The 25145-nt window shown below is 43.3% G+C and overlaps 1 protein-coding gene across 10 annotated transcripts in view; it reads left to right on the top strand.

Moving 5' to 3' along the window:
• Window positions 1-25145, top strand: part of Atxn1 (ataxin 1) — a 390275-nt gene that overhangs the window by 77355 nt on the left and 287775 nt on the right. For 7 of the 10 annotated variants that reach the window (XM_071613712.1, XM_027948164.3, XM_071613705.1 and 4 more), the window contains one exon: window positions 15986-16107. The gene's annotated coding sequence lies outside the window, so the exon portion shown is untranslated. Of the gene's footprint in view, window positions 1-185; window positions 272-2060; window positions 2202-15985; window positions 16108-25145 lie in introns of all 10 variants that reach the window. The other 3 variants (XM_071613707.1, XM_071613709.1, XM_071613708.1) reach the window with 3 other exon arrangements.

Genomic DNA, 25145 nt, shown 5'->3' with positions numbered 1-25145 from the left:
TTGAAATTGAAATTGAAAGTCTGAGCAAAATTCAGAACTACCCCAAACAGGATCTTTTAACATCTTTAAGTCATTTTCTTGGAGAGAACTGGTGGAGGAAATTATCTGTTTCTTCAGCCACGCTGATTTCCAGGACAGTGGCCATTTCTCAGGATCTGATTCCAAAACATCTGTTCTGTCACCAGAGCCAGGCTTCCAGTCAGTCATCGGGCTGCTTGGTCTGCACTGCACTGAACCTTCTGACTCAAGGATTTTTATTAACGACATCCAGGTAATGGAATTGCAAGAGAGCTGAAGAGGGCTCTGGATAACAGTCACATAGCAGGCACTGGCCTCTGGGCTCCTTGACAGGGTGGTCCCAGGGCCACTGTGGAGCAGTCATGGTTGCCTGTGGCTGGGAATAAGTGTAGTGGGCCAGTAAAAAATGGCTGTGTCTGCATCTGACTTAGAGCTGTTTTGAAATGCCAAACAGACGAATTCTTGGGAAACTCATTTGCATGAGGCCAGCTGCAACTTAGAGAGAGAGAGAGAGAGAGAGAGAGAGAGGAGAGAGAGAATGTGTGTGTGTATTTTTATTTGTGTGTGTATATATATATATATATATATATATATATATATATATATATATATATTTTTTTTTTTTTTTTTTTTTTTTTTTTTTGAGCATCTCTCATCCAAATATCTGTAATGCTCCCAAGTTGGACACTTTTGGAGCACCAACATACCTCCACAGGTGAAAAATTCCACACCACAAAACTTTGCTTCATGAAGAAAGTTATTAAAACGGTTGTGCAAAACAAACTTCAGGTGATGACCTGTGAAAGGTGTGAATGAAACCTACTTGAGTTTTGTCTTTAGACTTGGGTTTCACTCCCCCCACCCACAATATCTTGTTATTTATGCACAAATATTCCAAAAATCTGAAAAACTTGGATGTCTGAAACTCTTGTGGTCCCAAGCACTCCAGGTAAGGGGTACTCAGCCTTCTGTGGGAGGGGACTGGTGGAGAGACTGTCCAGTGAACTGGTAGATGCCTTATACCAGTGGATCTCAGCCAGATCCATTTTGCCCGTGGTACACCCCCACCCCCAGGACATTTTGCAAAGCCCAGGGGAATTTTTGGTTGAGACAACTGAGAGGCCTCTAATGAGCAGAGGCCAGAACTGTGGCAAAATCCCCTTCAGTGTCCAGGACAGTCCTCCAAAACCAAGAATGATCTGCCTCCAAGTGTCAGTAGTGCTGAAGTTGAGAAACCCGTCCGTCAGCCTGCCCCTTTTTCTCATTTCCAAGATGATAAACCTTGGTGGAAGGTGGAAGATAAACTGTAGGACCCCTTAGGGAGAACAGGATAGAAAGGAGATGCAGAAGAGGTGGCGGAGTGGCTTGAAAACGAACTGTTTGGGCCATATCCTGTTTGTAGTGTGTGGGTTGCTGGGTCATAGCCTTTGTGTTACAGGTGACCTGAGTAGCTTATTTTCTTCGAAGCACCTGCATCACAAACTTGGTGGCTTAAAATAGGACAACGCGTCGTCTCTTGGTTCTGCAGGTCAGGAAGCCAACAGAGATCTCAGCACCTGAAGTCAAGGTCCCAGCAGAGCTCTGGGGCTCTGGGGAAGGGTCCCTGTCCTTGCCTTCCCAGGTTCCTGAAGGCCACTTGTACTCCTTAGCTCCTGGCCCTTCTTCCAGCTTCGAAGCCAGCAACGGCCTCTTCCTCGGTGCCTGTCCTCCATTGTCAGTCTCCCTCTGACACTTTTCAGCACCCTCGTGGTTACAGAATATTCCAGAATGACCTCTCCATTGCAAGGTCTTTGAGTGCAGTCACGTCTGTGAAATCCCTCCTGCCAGGGAAGCCATTTGTAGGTTCTGGGGATTCAGATGTGGACCTTTTAGGGGTACCTGAGTCTGCCCACCGCAGACCCTAGGCCCTCATCAGAGCCCCCTTGTGCTGTCTTGAGCTAGATGTAGAAAAGGGGGAGGGCTATAAAAATGGATCGAAAACCAGCTTCCTTCCCGTGGAATCATTTCAGTGTTTGAGACGCAGCATTTTTTTTTTTTTCTAGTTAACATAGTGTGACGCAGAAAACATTTGGAGGATGTTGAAATGTAATTGTTCAAGTTGGCGAAGACCCATTTCGGAAAGAGAGAATCCAGAGGGAACCAAGTGGAGAGAAACACTAGACCCGGGGCTTTAAAACTTGAAGGTGCAGCTGAGTCCTTCTCTGGGGGTGAACGGGCTGCGGGTTGAACATCCAGATTTCTGGGCCCCAAGAGCCTGAGTACGCAGCTTGGGGTGGGGCTGGGGCCTGATCCCAGGCTTTCAGGCTTTGCCCAGGTTAAACCCCTGCTCTACCACTGAGCCACGCCCCCAGCCTCTGGGAGCTCCTTCTTCATGAGCAGCCTCCTGCCATGCAGCTAACACAGAAGGTTCCTGAAGCACATTTGAGCGTGTTGCTGTAGAAAGGCGAATAATTATTTTAAAACAAAGCTGCATTTTAATAGTTTGGTTTTAAAATGAAATCACATTGTGTCATACTGATGTCAGAGGTTAAATGAATACATACTTAAGTTCTTGACCTTCTTGTTTTATTTGCATTGTAATATATATATCAATATATATATACATATCAATCACTTATATTCAGCCATATTCATATTCCAAATATATAATGATGTTGACCCTTGTGTATTCTTATTAAGAGTGCCATCTTCTCTATGTGATTAACTCTTATGTTGATATAAACAGGATTTGTGCTTACTAATGTTCAGCAGGAACTAATGACTCTAGGGAATGTTAATATATGCTCTGGTTTCCTTTTTGATCAGTTATAACCAGGCTATCATTACAGGTTTGTTTGGAAGCTTAGTGATACCATTTATGAATTTTACAATAGAGTAGTTACTCAATAAATGTTAATTCTAGAAACAAATGGATTGATTTCATTTTAGGAGTAGAAACTCAAGAGTTCAGAACTCCCATCCACCTAGTCCCTAGGGCCTCCTTTCTGTATAGAACTTTCTAGATACTCTTTCCTTCAGAACATGATTTCCTCTTCTGAAGTTCCACAGCTTTGGAAGTACCTCTCTTATACTGCATTACCAGGAAATTGTGCCATTTGTGTACAAATTCTCTTCCTGGATGCAGTGTGAACTTCTCGAGGGCATGATCCATACTGGATTCTTCTTACTGCTGACAAGTGCCTAGATTTACAAAGCCTGTATTCCCAAGTGAGTTGGTGACCTGACATGCAGACCACTGTGTCATCAGAAAGGTATAACTTAGCAGCAAATTTTATAGAAGCCAATTTGAAAATAGTTATTCACTAAGCTTTTTTTCATCTTAATGATGTCATGCTATCAAAAATTAGCCAGAGTAAATTTACTTTAATGAGGATGGTTTGTAATCTAGATTACATGTTCCACATGTAACTTCAAAACGAAATACAAAATTGAGTTGTTGGCATGTGGTTGTGATGAGCAGAAGCAGTTATTACACATTACTCCATGAAATTCATATTCATATCTTGTCAGTTTACAGTGAGGCAGAGCTTAAAAATAACATTTGTTTCTGTTTTTGTAACTGCCTCAGAGATATCCCAAATCATTTCATTTTCTTTAGCTTGACTTTTAGTAGTGTTTTAAATATGTGGCCTTTCAAGAAGTAATGAAATATATCAATACCACTTGGCAGCACCTAGCAGGACATGCTTCTAGGATCATTTGTAATGATTAAAAGTCAAAATGAGTTTTTTAAAAAACTGACCCAAGCTGGGTGTGGTGGTACATGCCTGTAATCCCAGCAGCTTGGGAGCCCGAGGCAGGAGTATCGCAAGTTCAAGGCCGGCCTCAGCAACTTAGCAAGGCCCTAAGCAACTTAGTGAGACCCTGTCTCAAAATAAAAAATAAAAAGTGCTGGGAATGTGGTTCAATCTCAGGTGCCAAAATAAAAAGATAAAAAACTGACCCAAAAAAGAAATCTGAATGGCATGTTGGCTCTTGGTCCTTTCTTCCTATACTCTCGTCTGTTTTATCCAGAGCTCTTATTTCTTGTCCATTGGCAACAGGAAGGGAGGGGGTAGAGAGAGCAAAAACTAGTTGATGAACAGACTTTTCACATAATCCCTTCCTCGTCAGTGGCAGTTAAATAGCCTACCGTTGCTACCTGTGGTTTTCAGTTTGGGGAATGCAGCAGGCCCCCTTATCTGCAGGGGATGCTGCCCGAGATCCCCAGGGGATGCCTGGAATTGTGGGTAATACCAAATCCCATATAGCCTATGCTTTTTTCCATCGGCATCAATGCCTGTGATAGAGTTTAATTTAAAAAATCAAGCACAATAAGATATTACCAGTAATAACTACCAGTAAAATAGAACAGTTATAATAATATGTTATAATCAAAGTTCTGCAGGCATGGTCTCTGAGGATTGTCTCCCTGTACCGTAGAACCGTAGCAAGCTCAGTGTAGGATTTCTTTTCTTTCCTTGCTGGAGTTGAGAACTTCCACGCATTTGCTGCTTCCAGGTTCCTCCCTGGCATTTCCAGATTGCCAGAGTCTCTGCTCTTGCTCTTTGCACGGAGTGCGGCAGCACGAGATCTCATCCCACTGCCCAGAACGGCATGCCATTCAAACCTTTGGAATTGTTTGTTTCTGGAATTTTCCACACAATCTTTTAGGATCCCAGATGAGTGTGAGTAACTGAAACCATGGAAAGGACACCAGAGAGGAGGGGAAACAATTCATGAGGGATTGTGTCTGTGTTTTCCAGCACCCACTCTGGGGCATTCTGGAGAGCTGATTGGCAGACCATGTGAGCAGCTGGACTTCTGGGTGGGAGGCATGGGGGAGGGCAAGCCAAGCCAGGAGCGCCAGCAGGCAGACAGGAGGCAAGCTCTGGGTGGTGGAGCTGGGAAGTAGAACTGGTGGGTTTAGGTACAGGTTCACCTGGCAGAATAGAGAGAAGGTTGATCCTGGTGTTGCCAGAGTTGGATAGCTAGCGATGTCCCAATACCAAGAGCAGACCTAGTGGACTGAGACCCAGGAACCCATCTCACCCCCGCCATTGCTTCACTAATTTTAGCTGACCCCTTTTTGGTTAAGGATGATAACCAGTGGCACCCTAGGTTTGGCTGGTCTGGCCTGGGGTGTCAGGTGCTCGAAATAAGCATGGGGTGGGGACATATTGCATTGCTGTAGACATGAAGGGAGGCAGAGGGACAGTGTTATGGTTCAGACAAAAGGTGTCTCCCCCTAGTTCCTGTGTTAATGCACAAATGTTCAGAAGTGAAATGACTGGATTGGGAGAGTCACAGGTAACCAGTCCTTCCTAGTTTGAATGGACTGCATGGTGACTGTAGGCAGGTGGGGCGTGCTGGAGAAGGCGGTCACTGGGGACATCTTCCCTATGGCCCCTCCCTCCCAGATTCCCCCGTCTCTCCCTCATTCTCTGCTTCCTGACACTGCCTTGAGCAGAGCAACTCTCCTCCTCTGGTCCTTTCCCCCCATGATGTTCTACCTCACCTCGGGCCCCAAGCAATGGAGTCAGCCCTCTGTGGGCTAAGACCTCTGAAACCACGAGCCTCAAATAAACCCGACCTCCTCTAGGTTATTCTTGTTGGATATTTTGGTCACATTGATGCAAGGCTGACCAAAACAGTGCAAGCCTCGAGCCGAAGCAAGTGTGTAATGTGGAAGGCAATTTAGTTAAGTTTTGCTGACTTAAGATGGCTCCCTTTGGATTTCCAGAGCAATGGGAAGAGTTTGGTGTTTCACCAAATAAGTACATCAGCCCTCTGCAGATCGGTGACGGTGATTCAGAAAACTCTCTGTGGTACAGCACTCGGAGGGGTCTACGGAGACGGAAAAAGAGAAGAGTGTTTCACAAACTATAATTACTTAAATGTTGCCATAAGTAAATATTTTAAATACACTAAAATGGCAACTTCAGGAAATATGACTAAGAAGTCAAAAGTATGCCACGCCCTTTCCCCCACCTTTGTGGTGGTTGAAAATTTCCACCAAGAATGATGTATGCAAAAAAAAAAAAAAAAAAGGCAGGGGGTAAGTTCAGGATGTTAGGTTTTAAAAGAAGGCAGAAATTTGGCATGAGTGTGTCAATCCAGGGAAGGAGCTTCCACATGGAATCCACCATTCCAGTTAGAGTTGGTGATGGTCATGGGATCGTGAGCCTTTAGAGTGGTCTCCTTAACCCGCACAGAGGTGTGATGAGAGTAGATGGATGGGCCTACCCCCAGTCTATCCTTTGTTGCCACAAGTTCATAAGCTGTCCCTCTCTCTTCTCACATCAGTTCACATTAGGACAGAACTAAGTCCCCTCCCTGAGGATGTCAGAAACAGCCCCGCGTGGAACTTCTCCGTAGACGCCTTTGGCTGTGCTATGGAGACTGCGCTTCTCTTTAGTAATATCTGAAGCCTCTGGATGAGTTACACTGCTAATCGTGCTTAATTAGGGCTGAAGGGAAAGATGTATAAAAATAAAGTCGACATAAAAAAAAACATGCATATGTTCCTCTCCTCCTCCTCCTCTTCCTCCTCCTCCTCCTCTTCCTCCTCCTTCCCTGGGGTGGAACCCAGGGCCTTGTACATGGTAAGCGTGTGCTCCACCCGAGCCACACTCACCCCCACGCTATGTTCTGTTGTCCTCAACCAATTAGAGGAAGACGGGAGCCTGCGTGACATTTTGTGTTCATTGCTGCGTGAAGTGCTGTGAGGGATCCTCTGGAAGGTCTTAAGAACCATCGAGAGACACAGGACTCTCACAAAGGAGGCAACACAACACCCAGGCAGAGGGTGTGCAGGAGAGCCTGTGTGGATAGGGTGAGGGAGGTGGGGGAGAGATGGAGTAGTCCGGGAAGGACCCATGTCTGGAGCCTGGCACTGAACAATGATTAAGAATAATCTAGAAAGTACTTGGTATGTCTTATTGGCTCTGGGCTAGCAGAAGGAAAGCTGTCTGAGATGAGAGAAATGATGGGCAAGGCATGGAAGAGCGAAAGGTTAGAAAGCACTGTTTTAGTCAGCCTGGCATCAAAGGGGCTGGGAGTATAACTCGGTAGAAACACTGGGTGCGGTGACTCATGCCTGTAATCCCAGCGGCTGGGGAGGCTGAGACAGGAGGATCATGAGTTCAAAGCCAGCCTCAGCAACAGTGAGGTGGTTAGCAACTCAGTGAGACTCTGTTTCTAAATAAAATACAAAATAGGGCTGCGGATGAGGCTCAGTGGTGGAGTCCCCCTGAGTTCAATCCCTGGTACCAAAAAAAAAAAAAAAAAAAACACTTGGAAAGGGTAATGCCACCTCCTGCCTTCCCGTAGTGCCTTAGGGGTGACTGGCATTTTTGTTGGTCTTGTTTCATAAATATGCCTTCCAGGGGAGCAATGGGAGGGTGCCTTGAGTTGTGTTTACCGAGCGTCGTTATCAGTGTTCTAGCCCAGTGACCTGTTAAGAAGCAAAAGGTTGAACCTCACAGCATCGGGCACACGTGGCTTTTGAACGAGATTGCTCTTTCCATGGATAACCAGTCTGCTCAGAGGAGGTGAGGGAACTTTCTGCTCTCTGCATATCTGAGGATGGGCTCTGGGCCGATTCATGAAGCAGCTCCTCTCTTTGAAACAAGAAAATGAAGAAGATAGTTCAGGGTCTTGGAATAACGGCCAGAGGAAGATTCCAGACGACTGAAGTTTAGGAACTATTAATTGAGAAGGATGTAACAGTGAGGCCTGAGAGAATGCTTGGTGTCATGTCCTTGATCTGTCACTTTTTTATCTAGCTCATTGACTTTGCATTGTTTAGTGCCTTCATTTCTTAACTTATCAAAAAGTGGGAATAAAATGCCCACCACCTAGGAGAGTTGGTAAGTCTAAAAGGATGTAATATATTTTGAGGATGTCACGCTCGAGGCCTGGCTATGACTATTATTGCATGTGTACATGACACCCCAAAATACTCGGTTTTGTTGAGTAGTTCTCTGGGTAACTTGTTAATAAATAGGCAGGGGCTTCTAATTACGATGTTACTTCAGGGATTGATCTCTTGGAAAAGTTCTTTCTGAGTCTCTTGCAGAGGACTTAAGAAGTTGACTATTTTCCAATACAACAAATCCTTGCTGGATTGTTAAGGTCTAGGTTGGGATAAAGCGTTTGCTAGAGAAAAGAGGAGCATGTCTCATAGATTATCACCTGGTGGGATCCTATCATGGCTGATGCTTTCCTCCTGCCCCCTCTTGCAAGACCCCAACTATTTTTATAGTAATACTAAGACAGACATTATTTATCTGCTTCATTGTCATGAAGCTGAGTTTTTTCCAGAGGCTCTATGAGGTGTGATGACATCATATAATGAAATGTTTTAATTTTGGGAAGACCTATGTAATTCAGTAAACTACTTATTTCCAAATGACTAGTGAATTATGTTGCAAAATCATGCACGATCATAGATCCATTCAAAGTACAAGATAGACCAAGGAATTTTCATATAAAACACTTCAAAGAATTTATTGGTGTGTTTCAGTTTCCAGGTTATCAATTCCACCTTGAGTCTGATACACAAGAAGAGTGTCCACAATTCATGAAAATGGAGGCCAGGTTTTCTTTGCATTCTTCAACCAAACAACATAACCACAGTAAAGTGAATTCAGAGGCACACGTGAAAATTTAACCGTTTTCTGTTAAGGCCGATGTTAAAGATATTTGCCAAAACTTCATCCAGTGTCACTGTTCTCACCGATTTTTTTGTTCTGAAAAATAGTTATTTTTCCATAAAGACATCATTTTATGTAACGTTCAATGGACATGTTAATTTTGGGGTTAAATGTATTATCAGGGGCTGGGAGTAGAACTCAGTGGTAGAGTATATGCTTAGCATGCCTGAGAGACTTGGACTTGATACCCATCGCACACACCCACAAACAAAAAATTTACAAATGTTTTAAAATTCTCAGTTGTAATGACTCATGCAATAAATATTATTAAATTTAATCTAGCTAATTTAAAGCTCTTTGGGGTGCCCAATTAGTTTTAGGAGTATAAAGAGGACTTGAGATAAAAGTTTGAGGACCCCTAGTTAAGGCATTCCCTATTAAGGTTTTTTTCTGGTCAACAACTATCGATGGCCTTCTGGAAAAAGTGTCCTGTGGTCAAATATATTTTGGGCCAAGATGCCTGCTTTCTCTCCTTTTAGAGATTTGCAGTATATATGAATGTATTAAAGTCCCTCAAAGAATGTTCCCCAAATTTATTCCCATCCTGAAACCCTCCTTTTATTTTCTATGTAGCATAATGTTTCACAGTGGAATATGACATCCCGCTGAGCGCTCTGGCTAGTTTACAGACATATGCTTTCTCCCCATTTTTAAAAAATAAAGCAAGATTTATCAGGTACTTTCCTGTGTAAGTCCATACTTTCTTTAGAGGATGACCCGTGGAAGTTTGCCAGTTGATTTATTTGATTGCCTGTGCTAAAAAAAAAAAAAGAAGCCCTGGTGCACCATCATATTATACTGTTTTGCTTATACTCTTTGAAGCTGTTTCTACTTGTGTTTTCAAACTCATATGTTTTTAAAACTCTGTTTTAGACATTTTTGTGTGTTAATTAGTAGCATCTGCTCCTTATGTCATAAGACAAAGTAATTTCATCCTTACACGAATTGTCCAAATTGTAGGTTAAGTGGTAGCAGTCCGCTTGTTGAGCTGCTACCACTGTTTGGTGTTTTAAAATGAGCAGAAGTACATTTGGTGATGCATCACGTGCTTCTATAAAACAGTTGCTTTTGGCAACTAAGGTTATAAATGGCTGTAGGTTTTGTTATTTTTTTTTTCATGATTCTTTTTTTTCCCCAGTTTCCTAGTTTCCACTGACTGTGGATACGATGCTAACAGTTGAAACATAAGAGAAGTACATTCTTTCCTCAGTATCTGTGGGGGATTGGTTCCAGGACCCCCGAGGACACTAAAATCTTAGATGCTTCAGTCTGTTTTATAAAATGGAGCTACTCAGATACCTAAGACAATGTAAAGCCTTTGTACTTAGTGTTACACTGGGTTGTTTAGGAAGCAAAGACAGGGGGGAAAAAGTATGTACATGTTCAATACAGGTGCAGTTTTTCCCCTGAATATTTTTGATCCTTGGTTGGTTGAATCCCAGGTGTAGGACCCATGGATGCCCAAGTTGAGTTCCACCAGTGTGGATCAAAAGCATGTTCCCAGCTGTTGCACGTGGACACGACCGTGCTAAGAATAAGAATAATAATGTAATAAGAATAATACTGTCGTTAACCAGTGCCAGTTTCCTTGTGACAAATGCCATTCTAAATTTGTGTTGAGGCAGAAGTGCAGAGATAATGGCTTCTACTCTCTGCATCTCATGTCTGTGTCAGAAAAAGAACAGAAACATGTTAACTTGTTGTAATAATTAAATGGACAAGAGTCACTGTGTTTTACATAATTCAAAGGCTTTGGTTTTTGTTTGTTTTTCTGTGTTTTTGTTATTTTGGTCTTGCCAGTTCCTTACGGAAATACTGAATATTATCTGCTGTCTTAGCCACTTTCTGTCACCAGCCCTCAGTTGATTTCCCCTCATTATTCTGAAAAATCCACATGCAAATTATTGTGACCAACTTATTAAGTGTCTTGTTCTTTTCCTTACCATTGAGCATGGTAGTCCCTGCGTCTCCACGACTTTGCTTCCCACAGTTTTAGTTACTCTGTCAACAAACATTCCAAAAATAAATAATTCACAAACTTAAATAACTTCTATTCTAGACTACTGTTATAATTGTTCTACTTTATTATTTTTTATATACACACCTATGTAAGTTATATGTACATATAAATTAAACTTTACCATAGGTATATATGTATAAGAAGAAGTGAAGTATACATATGGCTCCAAGACTATGCACAGTTTGGGGCAAACACTGTAGTTCTTGAAATGTATCCCCTGCAGATAAGGGGAGAATACTACAGTGTTGTTGTTGTTGTTGCTTATACAGTGGCTTGCTAAGTTGCTGAGACTAGCCTCAAACGTGCAATCCCCCTGCCTCAGCCTCTGAAATCACTGGGATTATAGGTGTGCACCACCATGTCTGGCTATAATACTGTGGTTTAAGGAATAACTTTTGCATGCAAAGAAGGACATTTAATCTGTAGAGCATGTTCCGACTGTGTTGGACATTTTCTAATAGTTAACCCGATTAAACAGACTGAGTAAGGTTATCCTAACTAAAGCAAGAGGCTGCCTTTCTGTCTCCTTTGGCAATTAAGTCTGAATGACGGTGGGTTTGGATGTCCGGGGTAGAAGAGCTGTGTTGATATGTGAACTGTATTGATATGAAGGAGCACATGGTCCACTGCTAGGGTGACCTGTGATGTCAGCTCTCTGCAGGGGAGAGACAGGCTCTAATGTACACATCCTAGTTGGAGGGACATTCCCCAGGGGAGTGGTGGTCCCTGGTGACTAAGAGCCAAGGCTCTGGAGTTGGGTGGCTGAGTCTGATCCCCACCTCCCTGCAAGTGTGTGGTGCTGGGCAGGTGGTTTAACTTGCTTGTGACTCAGTTCTCCAACCACAAATGCTGCCTGAGAGTGGCCTTCCCCTCGCAACTCTACTAGTTATCTACTGATATGTAACAAGTCACTCCAGAACTTAGTGGCTTGAAACAGCAAATATTTATTCTCTCTCAGCTTCTGAGAGTGGGAGTCGGCCACACACCTCAGCCGGCTGTCTCTGGCTGCCAGCCTTATGTGACATGGTAGTAAGCTGTGAGCCTGCAGCCTGGGCGGGGCGCTTCCAGGCTCAGTCACACAGGTGTCACAGGCTGCAGCTGCAGGTCACACGGGCCCCTCCACAGGTCTCCCATGCAACCTAGTGGTCGGCCTCCCTGGGTAAGCGATTCAGGAGAGAAACACCAAGGTGGAACCCGCAGGCCTCTTGCCACCCGGTCCTGGAAGTGGCGCTCCATTAGTCTCACCCACTCTTCCCTGGAAGTGCGTCCACTGAAGTGAGTTCAGTCCACTGTCGATGGGAGAGGGCTTCACAAAGACATAACACCAAGGTGGGACGGTTGGGGACCCTCTGGAGGCTCCCTGTGATGGAAACTTGGGCTGTCATTATATCCTCTACCTATTTGTGGCCACAGGTTCCAAATTTATCCATTCACCTGTCTCTTGGACACCTGCTTCTCCAGCCCTTTCCATCTTTCTGAGTGGCAGCTCTGTTCTTAGACATGATGGAGTCAGAGCCTGGAGGGTTCCTTGGCTCCTTTCTTCCTCTTGGGCAGCTTGTCGACTTGGTCTTCAAGTTTCCTTTAGGTTCCCACCTTTAAATTTTTTTAAAAAAATTTATTTACTTATATGCAGTGCTGAGACTCGAACCCAATGCCTCACACATGCTAGGTGAGTGCTCTACCACTGAGCTACCACCCCAGTCCCCAGTTCCAAAAATGACTTGACCTCCAGGTTCACCATATTTGCCTGTGGGCAGAGTCTCTCACTTGGATTTCTGCAGTACATCACCTGGCTCTGTTTTTGACTTTGCCCACTTAGAGTCTATTCTTCACACCACAGATCAAATGGTCCTGAAAATATAAGTCAGATCATGATACCACGCCATTCGAAATAATTCTCTGTGTCTTCTTGCTTTAAAGTAACCATCAACATCTTGAAAAAAGCCTGCCTACAAGGACTTTTTATGCTTATCAAATTTATTTTATGGTGTAAAATATATATGTGTAATATATGCAAGTGAATTATATTGTATGTATGTATTATAAGTAAGTGTATATAAATGTATATTATGATGTATGTATATAAATATATTTGTATTTTTAGTTATAGATCTAGAATATATTTTCTAAATGGTGTAAAGTAGGGATCTAGTTTTAAAGGAAGAGCTGATTTTTCCAGCAGCATTTACTGGGTAGAATGCCCTTTCCCAAAGAGGGGATATTTTACCATGAACTGATTGTCTTTTCCTATGAAATCTGTATCAGATTGTTGGATTTAGCATACAGAGCAAATAAAAAAATGTTTGTGTTTGTAGAGATCTGATTTGGCTTTTAAATATCTGATATGTGTAAAAACAACTTGAAGTATAAATTGGGAATTAATTATAAAAAATATTTCCTTAAGTCCATTTATTTGATAAATTAGGAATTAATTCTACTTAGGAGGCTGTGACCTAAGTTGAAAAATTCAGTTATCTGCCAAAGTAAGAGTGAAAAATACATCTCGCAGCTCCTGGGGCTACTGTTTTTGGCTTATTTGGGTGTATTTTGATTTGCTGCTTATAAATGTCTAGGAAATTAGCACCTCAATGCTTATTGAATCTGAAACCACTGTCAGGATACCCTCCAGAATGAAATCCTTGTTTATATGGCCAATTTTCCTATGAGCTCTCCTCTCTCTGGGTGTTCAAGACCCTGGGCTTTCTTTTTCTCTTTTCTGGATTTCTGGTCTCATCTCTATCATCAGCTGGCATGAAGGAATGGGGAGGCGATGAGTATGCACTCCCTTTAGTCAGTTGTGCCGGTCAGCAGCAGCACTGGTAGAGTTTGCTGAAGGAAAGATGCATATGGAAGTCCTTTTCTTATAGGTCTGGCGTGCCGCTCAGTGGTGGACAGCTTGCCTAGCATGTGCAAGGCTCTGGGTCCAATTCCCAGCACCGAAGAGAAAAATCTTATTCCTGGGGTGGGGGTTGTTGGGGTTTGAACCCAAGCTCCAAACATGCTATCAGCACCCACTCAACCCCTGGGCCACACTCCTAGGGCTGCCATATTGAAATTCTTGCTTAAAAGGAGGGGGTGTAGAATTTTCAGTGGTTTTCTTTGGATATAAGTCATCTCCTACTTGTGTTATGTGTAATTGAGGGTCTGCTGTAAGTCGCAAAATGAATCACTTCTGATGCTGTATCTAGAGAGATAAGTAAAAATGTAAATTATTGTCACTTGGAAGACTCCTTCTTTTTCTTCTCTATGAACAGTAGAAGCCCTGCACTGGCTATTAAAGCCTGGAGGTAACAATGGAACAATTCTGTGCCTCCCAGATAGAGTTTACTCCAAGACAGGTGATGGGAATGTAATCCAGAATTGAATTTCTTTCTTGAGGGCAGAAACAAAACAGAAAAAGAGACTACCATAAAGAAGCATTTGGCTACTGGTGAACTTTCTGTTTTAAAGCCATATTATATCATGTTATATGGTTTCGTGGCTACTAAGTCAAAATGAGCCTGAATGATTGACCCAGAGCCTTGTACCTTTTACCTTGCTGTGATTTTAAGAGCTAGATGGCCATCAGATTCATTTGCAGAGGTTTAATTAGATGGCAAAGACCCCTCCCAAGATAGAAAGTTGGTGACACATATGGAATGCAACAAGCTATTTTTAGTTAAAAAAGTAAAAAAGATTGATACCAGCCAATAACTTGCAATGAGCTTATTACTAAAATCCTCCTCTTCCTTCCAAATTCTGTTTTTACCAAGCCGGTAAGCTAAAGACAGTTTGTCATACTTTGAACTTCCTGGCTTATGTTGATCTGAATCAATATGTTACTGTTACACATTTGAGTGGGAGCTGAGTTACACTTCATGAAAACTGTTCAGAAAACTAATAAAATCCGCACAACCCCACTTTCGGTGAGTATTGATAGCATCAGGAAAATAAAAAAAGACTCTGCCATTTCCAGGCAGTTGCTCCTCCAGCTAGACTGAAATTTCTGTGACATTGAACTTAATCCCCTTGTTTAAACATTAACCAAGAGGCAGAGGCAGTCTTCTCCAAAGATTTAAGTGTCCACGTCAATTTAACCAGAGGTACATGACTACCCCAGAGTCCTTGGAAGAATCATTGACTGTTCCCTAAAGTAAGAGCTTCAGAAGGCTCTGGAAAAGTCAGTTGTCCACACAGCAACCTAGTGAGACAGGCCAGCACAGCCTCCCTCGTAAAGTGGGTCACTTGATGTGATCTATGGTGATGGCCCCAGGACCTTCGGAGCATTTTACAGAGTTCCGAGTTACAAGTATAATGTGGCCACCAGATCCTGGTCGCTGGGTGACAGCCTTCCACTGGGCTTTTTAAAAGAAAATGGGGGAAGAGCTTATAAAAGGCTAAGAAGGGATACAGGCATCTTTGGAAGACTGTTTCCAGCCTCTCAAATGGCCATTGTCAAAAAACAAACAGTAGGGTGGATTTGACTGAGCATTGGAAGACACTGGAACCACAGACTGTGACCAGTGAGCCTTGAAAGCTGCCAAAGCAGAAAGGACCTTTTCAGAGTGACCCTGTCGCCCGCGGATCTGATGTGTAGGCTTCCTCAGCTGCTTGAGTGGGGCGGGAGGCATGCATATCTTACCCTTCATTTCACGCTCAGTGTGCCAGGGAGCAGCTATTTCCCGCCTGGAGAAGGTCTTCCCCAAGTTCATCAAGAGGCAGACTAAGAGAAGCCCATCCGTGACCTCTTTGTAGTGCAAAATGGAAATGTCCTCTGTCTCATACTCTTGTTGATTGGATCCTGGCAGCCCTTTATTTTAAAAATATTTGCTCAGCCAGTCTGAGTCTCCGATGAGCAGAATCAGATGAATTTTCACCTCAAACAAAACTTTCTCTACTCTGCTCTTGAAACCTACACATCAGCGCCTTAAATCATTTAAACGTCATGAATCCTTTATTTCCTTCCTTCAGTCTGTAGATCTGCAGTTTGGCAGCCCTTTCCCGCTGGTGGGGCTCCTCGTTTGAGGAGGCACCGTCTCCCGCAGCGTGGGGCTGTGCTTTCCTTCCTTCTTCCTCCCTGACCCCCACCTCCAGTATTTTAGGGCACTGTATGTAGATAAGATGTGCGAAAGCTTCGTTCTGGTCATTAGCATGCTGTTTGAGGTCAGGAGATAGACATTTGAGAAAGGCCAGGGATTTCCCCTGACTATCCACTAACTGCTTGAAGTGGCATTTTCATTCTGACTCCATGTTTTGTTTTGTTTCATTGCAGCGTCCTGGGGCATAAGGAAAGAAATTGTCTGGAAGACCCAAAAGTAGTGCTGCCGCGGATCACGGGCAAGACAGAGCGGGCTTCAGTCTGCACGAAGAATCTGGAAACACGCATGGTTTTCGGTGAGTTGTCAGGAGGGCTTGATGTTTATTAGCTTTAAATTTCACCTGGCTGTGTTTTTTTGGTGTGCAAGACATCTTCTTCAAGGGCCTAGCTGTCTCTGTAGCACCCCAGTAATGAGCCATTTGAGATGATGTTGTTCTAGTCACTGAAAGTCAAGAGCAACCGAATAAATCTAGTGTGCTTGTTTCTGAAATCCACTTGATGTATGAACTGAGGAGAATACATTTGTGTTTAAAAAAAAAAAGACAAAAAATTAAAAATAAAAAAAATCCAAACAACAACAACAGACCAGCTACATCTTACATATATTCTATTGTAACTGAGAGCATAAGGGATTGACTAATCTTTCACCAAAGAGGAAATAGATTCCATCTGATGGTGGAATCAAGTTAGCCTGTAATCAAGTTTTGGGATGGGCAAGGTGGGAGTCATTGGGAGTTTCCAGGTCTTGTTCAACAAATGCTTATTGAGTAATGTTTTTTTAATGGGCTGCAGAGTGATAATTCAATACTTGTATATACGTGTAATGATCAAATCAGGTAATTAGCATTTCCATCTGCTTAACCATTTATCATTTCTTTGTCTTCTCTAGTTCTTTATAAGATATATAATAAATTATTGCCAACTGTAGCCCTGCTGCTGTGCTGTAGGGCCCATTCCTACTATCTGTTTATTGAGGAACTCCTTGCTAAATGTGATCCCCTGAATGATAATATTGGTCTGGGTTTGAAGCTCAAATACTCCAAACTATAAGTAAATGATTAAAAGAATTCCAAACTATCCACCCAAATAATGTGGACTTCCAAGGATCTTGTATCAGCTTCATCCACGATGCTTCTTGGCATCTGAGTCCTCAAATGGAAGTCCAGTTTATCCTCACCTAACCTGGAGACCCAGGGGAGCTCACTCTTGGCCTCGGAATGACTCACCTGTAAAAGTGCTAGTTTGTGTCTCATTGAGCTCCAAAATCTTGCAAATTTAAAATTCAGTGCCCTCTAGTGTAATCAATTAAATAATTATATCCTTTGATTCTTGCCCAACTGTATTTCCCGAGGGCCTGTGGCAAGTCAGCATCTGCAGGAGGCATGCAGTACCAGCCAGTGTGGCAGCTGGGGGGTGTCCCTTCTCCCCCCTGGCACCCATTTTGAGAGTCATTCTTTCGGTGAAGCAGGACTTTGCAGAACGTGTGGTTAATAATGTATTGCCTTGCAACCTTAAAGAAAATGTGACACCATCTTTCACGACGACTCCATGCCAATACAGATCTGCGTATGGGCGCCTTTCGAATCAGTGTCTCTTCTTTTTCCACAGAGGACCTAACCCCCTCCTCCTCTGTGCTTGCTGCCACAGGTCACTGATCCTTATCTGCCAGTGCTTTCGCCCTGGGAGCCCCAAATATTTCTCACATGGAACGGAATTTAGTATTTTTCTTTCTTACCAAGAAGCGGAGCTGTGAATACCACTTTCAGTGATGTTCAGCTGTCACTCTTGTTAGCAGCTGGCTGTCTGCCTCAGAGTGGTGCATTATTTGGGTTTCGTAACAGCGTTTCCCCCCCCCCCCCCCGTTACAAATGTTAAATTATGAAGTGCAAGAAACCACATGAATGCAGTAGAGTGAAAATGCAAACGCAGTGTTATCTGGAAATGCCAGTTTTAAGAGCCTCCTGGTGAGAGCACCCTTCCTATCATGGTCACATGAAGCCCCTGTTGGACCTGTTGGCTGGTGATTCCCCAGCCAGGTCTTCACCCCTAGTTACACCGCACACTGTGGCCACCTTCTCATGGTGATTCAGGAGGTTGGGTTAGCACGATTGCTCGGGCTCTCTGCATCCACGTCCTGCCACCAGGAAACCCGGCTCTCATTCCCAGGTCTCCCCCAAGTCCTCAGCACTTCGCTAACTGATTCCTCTTTGGGCACATCCATAACGTTTAGAAGCTGCATTGTACAAAAAAGCTTTGTCACACCTTGGCTTTGGGGGGGTTTGCCATCTCCTTGTCTGGGCTGCACATGGCTCCAGAAAAAGAAGCCGGTCACAGACCAGTGTTTCTCAAGAGGGTGGCGGATCTAGGGTCAGGATCTCCTGTATCTGAAGCAGCTGGATGTGGTCATAAAAGCTGCAGACTCAGCTACACCAGATTTGGTGAATCACACTTTTGGGGGATGGAGAACCCAGAAACTCAGCCCAAGTAACTCTTGCAAGCTGAGGTTTGAGACAACTGAGGCTCATTCTGCATCTTCTTCTTGGCCCTCCTCACCCACAGCAAAGGGTCCAGGGCTGGGCACATGGAAATAATTGCTTGCTGATTTAAGTAGCATCAAACCAAGAGGGTGGCATTTACTCTTTGGTTCCCTAACCTTTTAGGGGTGGGAAGTCAGCATGTTCTTTGAACTTTTAGAAACCTGGTTTTGTCGAAATGTGTAAAGCATTCTCCAAGAGGTCAGGGGCTCTTTGAGAAACTTTGCAACCACTGACTCTGTTCCTTATCATGACAGTAGCATGTGACCAGATCTGGTAGAGGTGGAAAATCTCTCTAGGGAGCTGGACGGGAGCCACAGGATGCCAGAAAGATCTGAGGAAGGGAACAGCACTCTGGTAAACTAGAAGCTTCTTGCTTGGCTCCAAAGCCACACCTGCCGCCCTTGGCCGCTTATTCTGAATGGCATTTCTTTCAGCTGTGAGGACTCGCAGGTTGTCAGTTTTGGAGGCAGAAGAGCAATCCTGTTGTTGAGGGGAAGAAATTAAGCGGCAGTGGACAGCACATCAAAGCGCCCACAAAGGCGTGATCGGTTCAGGATTTGCATTCAATGTTAAGAGACCGCACTGGTGACTGGAGCCCCTCGTCCCTCCTCCTTCTGTCTCTGCAAGGACAAGCCTGGCCTTGGATGACCCAGAAGAGATTTGCAGGGTGGGGCTGCTTCTGGTGCAACTCCTAAATGCCCTTGCTGGTGGTTCATCCCAGGGGGATCTGACAGTAAGTTCAAGTGGAAAACCAAACAGAATGATCTTCAGAGGCCTCTCCAGCCTTTCAAGGAACAAGGGAGGTCATCAGGATACATATCACCCTCTACAGTAACCGACTGAGTCGATCTAGTAAAAAAACAAACTCAATTGCTGCTGCTATCTCACAACATAGAACACTTCTGTAAGCACATGTTTGGGGATTCTCCTCTACCAACTCATGCACGCGCACACACACACACACACACACACACACATGCGTGCGCACACACACGCACACACACGTGAGCACACACACACACACACACCCCAAGCAAAGCAAACCATTCTCCTCTGGACCCCAGATGTGCATCCTCTAATTCCATCCAGTTATGACACTGTCCACCTGGGGATCATGTCAGGTACCCCAGGTACAGGGCTCAGTCCTATAACCCTGCCTTCCACTTCCAATGCCAGTTGCAAGCCCAAGCTTGTTGGCTTGTGATTCTGACTGACTACTTACATATTGGCGTTCCTACAACCTCCTCCCTGGCTCTGAGTTAATTTGAGAGCGGCTCATGGAATTCAGGGAAACACTTCACATACGTTTGCTGATGCATTATGAAGAATATTATAAAGAATATATAAAGGACACAGATAAACAGACGAAGAGATGTGTAGGGTGAGGGAGAAGGGCAAGGAATGGAGTTCTGCACCTTCTCCAGGAGGGTTACCCTTTGGGACCCTTTTCTTGTTCAGCTCTCCAAAAGTTCTCCAAGCTACTCTTTTGGGTATTTATGGAGGCTCCATTAGGTAGGCATAAATGATGAAATCTTTTGTCACTGTTGACCAGCTCAATCTTCAGCCCCTCCACCTCCCAGGAGGCTGTGGGGGATGGAATAAAGCCCCCAACCTTCTAATCCTACTGCCTTTGTCTCTCCAGGGACCACCCCCTATCTTGAAGTTATGGAGGGAACAGCCAGCTGTCAACTGACAGTCAACCAGCGTTCAAAACTCACTTTGGCGATTCCAAGGGTTTTAAGAGTTGTGTGCCAGGAACTGGTGATAGAGACCAAATTCATATTTCATAATATCACAACTGACAAGTGCATTAACATTTTTTACAACCTTCTTTTTTTTTTTCTTTGAGTATTACTTAGTTACAGTTTTACTCGGAGAAATTGTGTTGATCCTGGGTTTAGTTTGTGTGAAAAGGCATGTTCAAACACAGTGTCAAAGTTCATTGTCCCAGATCTCTATTCAGTTTCTTTTTTTTTTTTGGTGGTGGGGATGAACCCAGGGCTTTGCACGTTTTACACAAGCGCTCTACCGCTGAGCTACACCCCCCAGGGTGTTTTGACTTGAGGAGTTTGGGAAGTGGAAAGGTATAACTTGGGTAGATTCTTCTCATATTCTCAGTTAAGTGAAGGGAAAAAAGAGCATGTATTCCCAAAAGCAGTGCTAAGTACTGGGGCCTTTTAATATTAGCCGCACAGAGACCCTCATGGGATTTTCTTCCTGTGTAGCTTCTTTTTTCTAGTGGGTGGGGTTGGTAGTTGTTTTTGTGGCAGAAGGGAATCACACAGGTTGTCAGCTACAGAAGACAAATGTATAGTTGTCTGCAGAAGTGTCTTTGAGCCTTTGTTGAAGCCTCAGTTGGAGGAATAATCAAGGACAAAAATTAAAGAAATATAATGTTCAGGATTTTAGCTAAATGCCAGATGTTGGCATTTCTGATCTGGAGGTCTATAGCGATGCATGGGATTTTTTTTTTTTTTTTATAAGAAACCGTATTTCCTTGTGGGTGGGAAAAGAGAAAAAATTGGTTCTACAAGAACATTTGTCTGGTTAGAAATGATGCATCATTTTCCAGGAGGTAGCCTTGAGATCTGCAGGATTTCCAAACTGCCACCTAAGTCCAGGGCACTGCTGTAAGAGGGCAGAGGCAAGCAGGAAAGGAGCCAGGCCACTCAGGAGCTGCACGGCAGACCGTGTCTAGAAAGCTCCTGCAGTCCTCTGGCTTAGTTTGGTTCCCCGTGTACCTAAGCCAATGTTCTGTACAGCAGTACCCAAAATGCCTTCTGTTCAATGTGTTAGAACTCGCTCTTCTAGCTGATGCTATCACAGGCTAATAATCGCACGAGTCCTTCAGAGAAGCAGTGCGGTTTGGTGGAGCTGAGTCAAACCACACCCGGTCAGGAAATGCAATGGATTTCTGACAGCAGGCACCATGGGAACCAATGCTGATTTACTTGGTAGGTCCTCTTCCTTAGTGGCTGTCTGAGGGCTTTGAAGGGAGGTCTTTCCTGTGCAGCAAAAGAAATGAGGATTAAACTGCCACATTGGCACACTGGGAGACCACAGGGGAAGCGGTGTCCTGGGGCTGTTACTCTGCACGCTCCTCCTGGAGGCCTCCTGACCTTGAGTGGTCCTGGTCCCTGCTCTCCACGGATCCTGCCCTCTTGACTAACTGCCTCTGCAGAGTCCAAACCCGGTTACTTCCAGCTTCCTCCCAGATGGCTCCGATGGGGAGTGGGAATCCAAACCTAAACTTGAAATGACCTTGTTTCCCTTTATGGGCTCCTTGTTTACCGAATGAGGATACCAACCCGCGCGGTCCTGGAGGCTGGACACTGTCCTCTTGGCGGGCTTCATCCCTTGAATGTGCCAGAGCTGTTCCTCTTGGCCCCTCCCAGGCAGCCTGCTCTTCTGTGCTCTTGCCCTTGTGCTTTTGGGGCCTCAGCATCACCAACCTGGACCATGGCTGCAACTTCCCAAGGGATGTTCTTGACCTCCGTCTTTTCTTCCAACAGTCCACTTCTTCTATATCGAGAATTATCTTTTCAAAGAAAGCGTCTGATTCAGTCTCTCACACTTAGAAACCTTCCTGGCTTCAGTGGTGAATTGCCCCAAGGTTAAATCCCCAGTACTAAAATAAATAAATACATACATACACACATACATTGAAAAAAAAAAATCCCTTGGTAGCACACGGAGGCATGGAAAAATGTTTGTCATAGAATGTTAAATGTAAAATGTTTATAGAATCATGATGAAGCATATGCCCATCCACAAAGACTAGAAATAAGTAAAACAGAAATGAAGGGTTTTTTTTTTAGTATTACAGTGGCTTGTACTTTTCCAAAAAATACTTCTTTGGTATTTCCCGTAGTGATGAAGCCATATGATGAGGTGAAAGGAAAAATTAAAAGGATTTGTTAGCTTTCCATCCCCTATAAGGTAAAACCTGGACTTCAAACATACTGTGTCATTTAAGGACCGTGAATTTCTCCATGTTTTTATTTCAACCTGGGAACTCCATCCACTGAGGCCTCATTGAACTCCCCCCATTTTGGTATTATCAGTATGCTACTGCAGTGCTTTTTTATGTAGCTATCTCTGTGGATTGTTTACCAGGACAGAGATTGGGTTTATTTTAGACCTTGTATTTCACATATTAAGTCCATTCCCACACATATTCTGGCTTAATAAATATTTACAGAAAGTAAGAAGAAATCTGTAAATTTCTTAATACCTTTCAAGGTAAGGTACTCAATTATTTTTTTCCAGAAAACTTCAGTACTAATTACTGTTTCAGAGAAACAGTGTTTATGAAGGTAGTTAGATACAGCATCATCTCATTTAAACTAAGCTATCCAAGTAAATCTTGGGCGGTAGAAAATTTTAACATCAAAAGGAGGTATTTTGGCTTCTTTGCAGCCCTATTTGTGAAGTTGCTAGAAATTGCTTTTTTCAGCTGTTTTGTGTCATGTGTAATCATGTACATCAAATCAGAAATACAAATTAATGACACACGCAGGGCTGGCGATGTTATGTGAAGACGTGGGTTGTTTTTTTTTTCTAAGAGAAATTTAAAAAGTCAAGACTGGATAACATTAAAGGATTGATGTAACATTTTCAATTCTGAAAGGCTATTCTGCTCTAGGAATATGCTTGTTACTATTTTTTCATTTCTAAGAATTCTATTTGGCTAAAATACCAAAAAAGAAAGAAAAAAACTTGGCTTAAATAAATGAAAAATCCTCTCCCAAACTGATTTTGGTTCTTCAAAGGTTCCTTTTCAAAAGGAAGAATAGGACGTTTTCTAATATCACATGTCAAAAACGCCTTTAAAAAAAATTATCCTCACACTTGTAAATAAGAACGGATAATATTTTGGTATTAGGGGCAGGTTGTTTAATGGCATATATTATTTGTAGTATACAATGTAAACATGTGTACATATATAACATACTTTTTTTTCTATTCATTCTTTAATTTGCATCAGCAAGTTGAAATAGAGAATTTTAGTTTGAGATTTGCCACTTTTTTTTTTTTTTTTTGCATGATACCATTACCCAACCTTGAGGGTTTTTTTTTTTTTTGCATATAAACTCCTGACAAAAGTTGAAGAGTCATTGGATAATTTAAGACATTAGTCAGCAACATGTATTGATTGTGACTTAGAAAGATTTAAAAAACACATCACTCTATAAGTTGACCCTTGCCTGTTTTGCACAGTGAACAACCTTAATGGAATTTCTTGCTTTCCTGTCCTGAGCCTTGGGTTCCATTAAAAGTCCACCCCTCCAGCTGGTAGATGAGTGGGGAAACTCACAGTGGCCGAGGCTGAGGTGAAAGTGCAGACTCCAGTTTACCTGTAGTTTTCCCTGGTGCCTGCTCCGTGGGCTGCACGCTGGTCCAGCTACCACTGCTGATCATCGCCAGGAGGCTCTGCATGTCGTCTTGCATTCATGAGAGATGGTACTCGGAAGCATCCTAAATGCCTAGTGACAAAACCTCAGGAAGGAAACAGATACTGCAGTTTTCATTACAGCTTCAGTGTTTCCCAGTATAGAAGGTGCTTATCTTGAAGTGCCCTCTGCAGACTGTCTCCACAGTTGGTGTGGTGATGCTGTGGCTGGAGCCTATCTGAGAGTGTTTGTTGGTTAGAACAGGCAGAAGTGTCTGCGCGCAGCAGTTGTAGCCCATGCCCAGTATGTGCAAGGCCCTGAGTTCCATCTCAGCACCCAAATAATAATGACAACAATAAAATAAAGGGATTCATGAGCAAGAGTAGCTTCGATTAGGAAAACGAGTAGGCTGCTTTTTCCAATTGCAATTGCCTATGTACAGAACACAGTACCATAACGGATCCCAGACTTAAATTTTTCAGTTTTATTGAGGTATAATGGACAAATAAAATTGTGTATACTTAAAGTGTACAAGGTGGCGTGCATGCACACATGCATATTTGTGTTGTGAAATGTTTATTGCAATCAATTAACACATTCATCACCTCACAGTTAGCTTTTTGTATTGTTGGTAGTGAGAACAATTAAGATTGTCTGGTAGTAACTCAAGTGTGTAATACATTGTTATTAACTTAGTTACCATGTGTATATTCAATCCCCAAAGTTTTAAAATACAGTCCTGATTATAACCAGTGCAGATTTTTTTAAAAACACATTTTTTAAAAAACAGGCATTATGCTGTTGGGCAGCAATTTAATGTCAAGTTTAAAAGCATGGGTTATTTTTTGGGGGAGTTGGAGTTGGGGAATTGAACCCAACAACTGAGCCACATCCCCAGACCTATTTTGTATTCAGAGAGTTTCAGTGAGTTGCTTAGCACCTTGCTTTTGCTGAGGCTGGCTTTGAACTCGGGATCCTCCTGCCTCAGCCTCCTGAGCTGCTGGGATTACAGGAATAGCAAAGGTTCCTGAGGCCAACTTCCTGAGTTTGAATAGAAATCTACCACCAAATAGCTGTGTAATGCCGACCAAATTGTTTAACCTCCTTGGGTCTCAGGTTATCCACCCTGGAAACAGGAAAAAATAAGACAGTACCTGCCAGAGTTGGAGAAAGTACCTGAGTTAGTTCACATAAGACTTTCCAACAAGGAGAGCCATTATCATCAACACCATTTTCAAGGTGTTCAGTTCATTACTTGGGAGAAATTTTCCAGCATTTGTTTTATTCCTAGGGCCTTCCTTAAACTCAGCTGATGAATTCATACTCAGTCAGGGAAGGTGAAACGTGTCAGTGAGCTCAGTGACGAAGACCAGCAGAGCTGTAGGAACACGAAGAGGGAGCTCT

This window comes from Marmota flaviventris, chromosome 6, assembly GCF_047511675.1.
Source record: "Marmota flaviventris isolate mMarFla1 chromosome 6, mMarFla1.hap1, whole genome shotgun sequence".
NCBI lineage: Eukaryota > Metazoa > Chordata > Mammalia > Rodentia > Sciuridae > Marmota > Marmota flaviventris.
This window is presented reverse-complemented; position numbering and strand designations above follow the sequence as displayed.